The sequence below is a fragment of the Carya illinoinensis genome, chromosome 5, assembly GCF_018687715.1.
Source record: "Carya illinoinensis cultivar Pawnee chromosome 5, C.illinoinensisPawnee_v1, whole genome shotgun sequence".
Lineage (NCBI taxonomy): Eukaryota > Viridiplantae > Streptophyta > Magnoliopsida > Fagales > Juglandaceae > Carya > Carya illinoinensis.
This window is the reverse complement of record NC_056756.1, coordinates 20,275,513-20,281,512: the sequence shown is the minus strand read 5'-3', so window position 1 is coordinate 20,281,512 and position 6,000 is coordinate 20,275,513.

Below are 6,000 nucleotides of genomic sequence, written 5' to 3'. Positions count from 1 at the left end.
TTACTTCCTAATTTAGTTTAATTCTTAATTTAGTTTTATCAATTTTTGAGTTTAATCTATTAGTCCTTTACATTCCGATCCGATAATCAAAATCTAAAAATATGAATCTAGTCCAAGACTGGTGTCCTCTCTCATCCATTGCACATACCATCATTTTATTTTCTCTTTGTGAAGTTTTTCACCTTTTTCAACGAGTTTGATTTCTAAGTAACTTTTCCTGAGGAGACGATCTAGGAATTTATTCCTAATTATTACACGACATCCTTCTGCACTTGAGATAGCTTTAGTGCTACTCATTTTTGAGTGAGTCAGAGACACCAAATCCAAAGCTAATATTCGGTGAGAATGCATATGCAATATTAATATATAAAACTATATAAGGAATGAAATTCAAAAAAAAAAAAAAAAAAGATGTTGCAAGAGTTTGAGGAAATTGCTTACCTTCAAGATAACTGGAAGGGGGCTAGGGTTAGGGCGAACTGGTTTTGGGATGAACGGAATTGGGGCGAGATAGGGAAATTGAGGAAGATTAGGCCAACGCTGTGGCTGAAGATGAAGGTGGCGGCGATTTGTGATTCAGACTTCCATTTGTCGACTGAGGGACGGAGGGCGGCGGGTTCGAGGGGAGGGACCGTGCCATCGAGGTTTCTTCGGTGCTTCAAGTGGCTGCTGACTCGTGGTCTTCGACGGGATGTGCAGCTTCGTGGAAGGATTGAGAGAGGGAGTTCTTGAGGTAGAGAAGAAACGCAGAGTGGGAGGGACTGAGAAAGAGAGGAAACGCATCGAGGGAGGGAATGAAATGAGGAAAAAAATTGAGAGAAGCTCGTGGAGTGAAACGGTACGTTTCCAATTTGCCACATCAGTAGCCACTTACGCAGTGTTTGCTTGGGTCCACTGAACATAGAATTTGTCTTTTAAAAACTCATCTCATTAGGAGGAGAAGCAAAAGAGAGATTTTCAAGCCTATGCACTGTAGATGGATGTAATCCAACTTTTCAGACACTAACTTCTTTTGATAGCCCATGTGCATATATTCAAATTATAAATTAAAAATTCACCCCTTCCTCAATAATTAGAATTAAAAATTCATAATGTGCAATAATTTGAATTAAAAATATTCAAAATTTTCAATAAATATAATTTTATATTACAATATTCAATTTTGTTTGAGTACATAATTACGGCACAAATATTTCTATTTTTTTAATAGATAAAATAATTAATAAATCATAATTAAAATAATATATTTTCACAAAGAAATTGATATTTGGGCCTTGGGGTTTTATTAGTAAATTCGAAACTATAATTATTTATTATAATAATCAAAATTATTCTAATTTATAATTAGAATAAAAAAATTTCAAATTTCTTATATATAGAAAAATAAATAGGCCATAATTAGAATAATCTGTTTTAACAAATAAATTTTAATTTTTGGGAATATCGAGTAATTTCAGCCAACAACAAAAATATATAATTTTAAATTAAAATTTGTTTATAGATTTTTAATTAATAATAAATATTACAATGTATTAATATATTCATAACTATTATACAATAATTATTAAAAATTTTAATCATTGGTGAGACCTACCCATTTATCAAATTCTAAAAAGTAAAAACTATATCACCTCATCTTACTATTCAAATATACATTTTTTTTTATAAATGATCTCATTTCATTTTAATTCAAAAATTTTATTACTATTAAAAATATCTCATATTATCTTATCTAAATTACATAACGAGACCTTATTTGTCATAGGTAAGGAATTGTAGCTTCTTATTTATTTTTTATTTATTATTGTTTTTTTTAAGGATTTGTAGCTTACACAAGTGCAAAGTGAACTTACTTGTAGGGGGAGTTCGGTTCGGTCCCGGGAGGTTTTATAGATCTGACCAGACCTATTCGGTCCAAAGTTTTCCTACTTTGGATCAGACCGAACTCCCTAAGGACCGGTCCATTTGTCCACCCTATGACTTTTTTTTTTTTTTTAATTCAATGATATTTTGTTTAATACTTATGTAATTATATTGTGATATATACATATAATATACTATTATATATATACACATATTAGTAATATGCTAATACTATTAGTCTATTAGAATATAGTAAATAAGTTAATAGCTCAGTAATAGTTATTAACTTATTTACTATAACTAATAATACACTAGTATTAATATTATAACTAATAATATACTAGTATTAATACTATAACTAATAACTATACATAATAATAGTAATACTATATGTAATACTATATTAAATAATAGTAATAATAGTAATACTTTTATTGCTAATACTCTATGTAGCTATAGTGATTTGATACTAACATATTACATATCAAAAACTATACTAATATTATTATAAATTTATACATATATGATATATTATAATTTATATTATAACTTTTATAATATGTTAATATATTAATATATATACTAGTACTATATATTATAGTTAATAGTTATACATTAAATAATATAATAATACATTGATACTAAATATATATAGTTATAGACTTATAATAATTTAGTTATTATGAATTTATGATTAGTATAACTATATAATTGTATTAGTATTAGACTATTAGTAATTTAGCATAGCTTTATTATATTAATAATATTAGTTATGTTGAATGAGTTAGTTGGTATAACTATATTATACATTATTAGTATTAATATAAATATTAGTATTAGTTATAGCTATATTACCTATATTAGAATCGAGAGTATTAGACACTAATAGTATTAGTACAACTGTATAAGTGTATTATATAGCTATATATTAGTATTAGTTATACTGTTATAGTGATTTAATATATTATAATTTCTATATTATATTTATACTATAACTCTTATAATATATAATATATACTAGTACTATATATTATAGTTAAATATTAAAGAATATAATAATACATTCATACTAAATATATATAGTTATATTTCTAGTGATTTAGTAATTAACTTATTATGATTAGTACAACTATATAAATTATAATAGTATTAGACCATTAATATAGCTATATATTAGTAATATTAGTTAGGATTGTTCGTCCGGACCAGTTTTTATCTGGCTTGGACCGGAACCCAGATAACCGAGTTCTCGGATGTAGTTTTCGGCCTGGATTAAAACCAGGCCAAAACTCATATTACGAAAATCGGGTGGACCCAGTACCTGGGTTTTTTTTTTTAAATGCGAAAACCGTCTCATTTTCTCTACTAATCGGCTAACTTTCTCGATTTTAACTTTTTTTCTCACTCTTTCTCTCCCACTCTCTTATCTCTGTGCCGAAAGCCCTCTCTCAGTCACTCCAAAACCCTAGGCGTCATTCCTCTCTCGATCTCAACCTCTCTGAAGCCCTATCTTTAATTCTTCCCTCTTAAGAGGCCAAGGTTTGTTCTTTTCTTCCCCTTTGCTTTATTGTTAAATCTTCTATTACTTGGGTCTTCACTGAATGATGCTTACTTGATGTAATCTTATGCAAGATGAAGTGGCTAAGGTCTTTTGGTTTTATATTAAAGTGGGTTGTCTGTTCTCTGTTTTCTAGTCTTTTGGTTTTATATTGAAGTGGGTTGTCTGTTCTCTATTTTTTGTCATGGGTCATCTCCATCTCTCTCGCTCTCTCACGTCGTCAGGGTCCTATTCCGCAACTAGGTGAGGGAAATTTTGATATTTTCTATCATGGGTTTGAGTTTTGGACTGTTAAGTGCTGAAACCCTAGCCCCAAGTGCCGAAACCCTAATACTCTTAGATCTACTCTTAGATCTAAGATGTGGCTTTGAGTTATTTTTGCTTTTTTGCTCTAGATCTACTCTTAGATCTGATCCCATAACTTACATTATATTTTCTATTTATTTGTAGATCTTAGAATCCTTGAAGTGCTCTGATATTCAGGTTGTTTTTAATTTTTGGGTTGCTTTTTGAATTGTGGAGATCTGATATATGACTTTGATGTTCTTAGAAAATCGATTTCTTGCCTTATTTTGTGGATCTGCTTTTCAAACAAAAAAATATAGTTTAAGAACATATGAATATTCATTTTTTTTAGGGTTTTTGGTGCTAGCATTTTTCTGTTTATGAAGTCATGAACATTGTAAGCTTCTTCAAGAGGAAAGACTACAGATTAGCTCATAAAGGAGTCCAATGCTAGGTTTTACCCCAAAATTTATTTGGTCTCAAGCTTGGGGGCTAAGAATGACAAAAGCTAATGTGCATGCAAAAACTAATTTGCTTTAATTGCTTTTGTTTAATGGTGGAGAGGATGCAAATAGATAACAGATTATACCTACTTTTGGCATCCTTTTGGAGAATCTTGCCTCCCACTTCAGTGTTTTTGTATGTTTTTGTGTGATCATATATTATCTAAACTTTTCTTTTGCTATATATAACTCGTACTCTTTCCATGACTAAAGACAACCCTTATATTTTAAATTTTTGGATAACTAACTCAAGGCAACCTCTTGGTACGTACCCACAGTGTGATACCCCGTTTTTACGTGTATTTTCACTGAATGAGTTGTTTTTAATTTAATTAATACATTAGTTCTTTTATTTTAAATTATTGTATTTTAATTGGTTTTATTTTATTTGATGTTGTGTTTAATTTATTTTAGTCGTTTTATATTTTTAAAATCATTTTCAGCGGATCAGTTTTTAGATTCCGGAAGTGAAGACTGAACCTCATTTCTTTTTCTTATCTTTTCTTTTTCCTTTTTTTTTCTTTCCCTTTTTCCTTTTTCTTTCTTTCTTCTCCTTTTTCCTCCTTCTTCCTGCGCGCTACCCCTCTCCCCTTCCCTTCCCGTCGCCGTCTAGCCCTCTCACCCGACCCACCGCTGTCTAGCCGGCGTGGCCAACACCACCCCCACCAAAAAATCCCCCTCCGGCCGGTGAACACACCCACTAAAAATCTCCTCCATCCGAACCCCCGTTAACCCTCTAGAGCTCCTTCTTTCCACACGGTTTTGAGCTGTTTTTGGCTCCGTCGCTCCACCTCTGGCCACCATCTCTTCACCACTTCTTCCCCTATCTCTTGCCATCCCAACCCACCCAATTTCAGCTCCGATCCGTTGCCGGAGCAGCTCCCACGAGTTCAACTCCGTTCAGCCCCTTTTGGTGCTTCCACCGTCGTTTCCACAGCCACCCACAGCCAAATCTCACTTCCATTAGCTTCATAAACATCCCTAGACCATTCCCTATCAATTCCGTATCTTGGTTTATCCCCGTTCAAAAGTGGGTAATTTATTACCCACGGCCACAGTATAAAATACACTGTTACGTTACTTTTTCTCAGCCGTTTGCAACGCCGCGAGCTTTCGAAAAATACCTTATAGCACTATAAGTATTTTCTAAACTCTACTTTTAGATTTAAATATATTTTTTTCTTACAATAATTATTTGACTGCTGGTTGGTTGATTCCGGACTGAGTCCGAGGAGTTTGGGGGTCGGATGGATTGAGGATGGAGTTGATTGGTTTTGTTGATTTGTGATTGGTTGGTTATTTGTGCCTTGAGGCGTGCATTACATAGAGCATACATGTGCATTTTATTTAAATTGATAAAATCATGTTTTATTTGTATAAATGGATTTTCGGATGCGTATGTATCACGATCCCAATGCCAAGATGGGGTATTATCACAGTGGAGCTCTTCTGTTCACTCAGGAGCATAATATACTGAGTGATATCCTCTGAGTTGTCTCTGGACGACAACAAGAGCGGGCAGGATGGTAACGCTCTCGTATCGACTCCGTGGCCCTTCGCTGGCGAGGGCTAGAGGATGCTTGGTTACGAACGAGCGGGGCGCGAAACTGAGCATCGCTTGTTTAGGTGTTACACGCGTGGTCGTTACCTGTGGTGTGTCATAGGAGTCAGGGTGTACGGATAACTCCTAGGGGAGGTCATGGTGCATACGGATTAATTGGTTATTGGTATGAGTTGGATATGGGCCAAATGAGACTTTTGGCGGGAATTGGAAAGTAATACGTTTTTTGG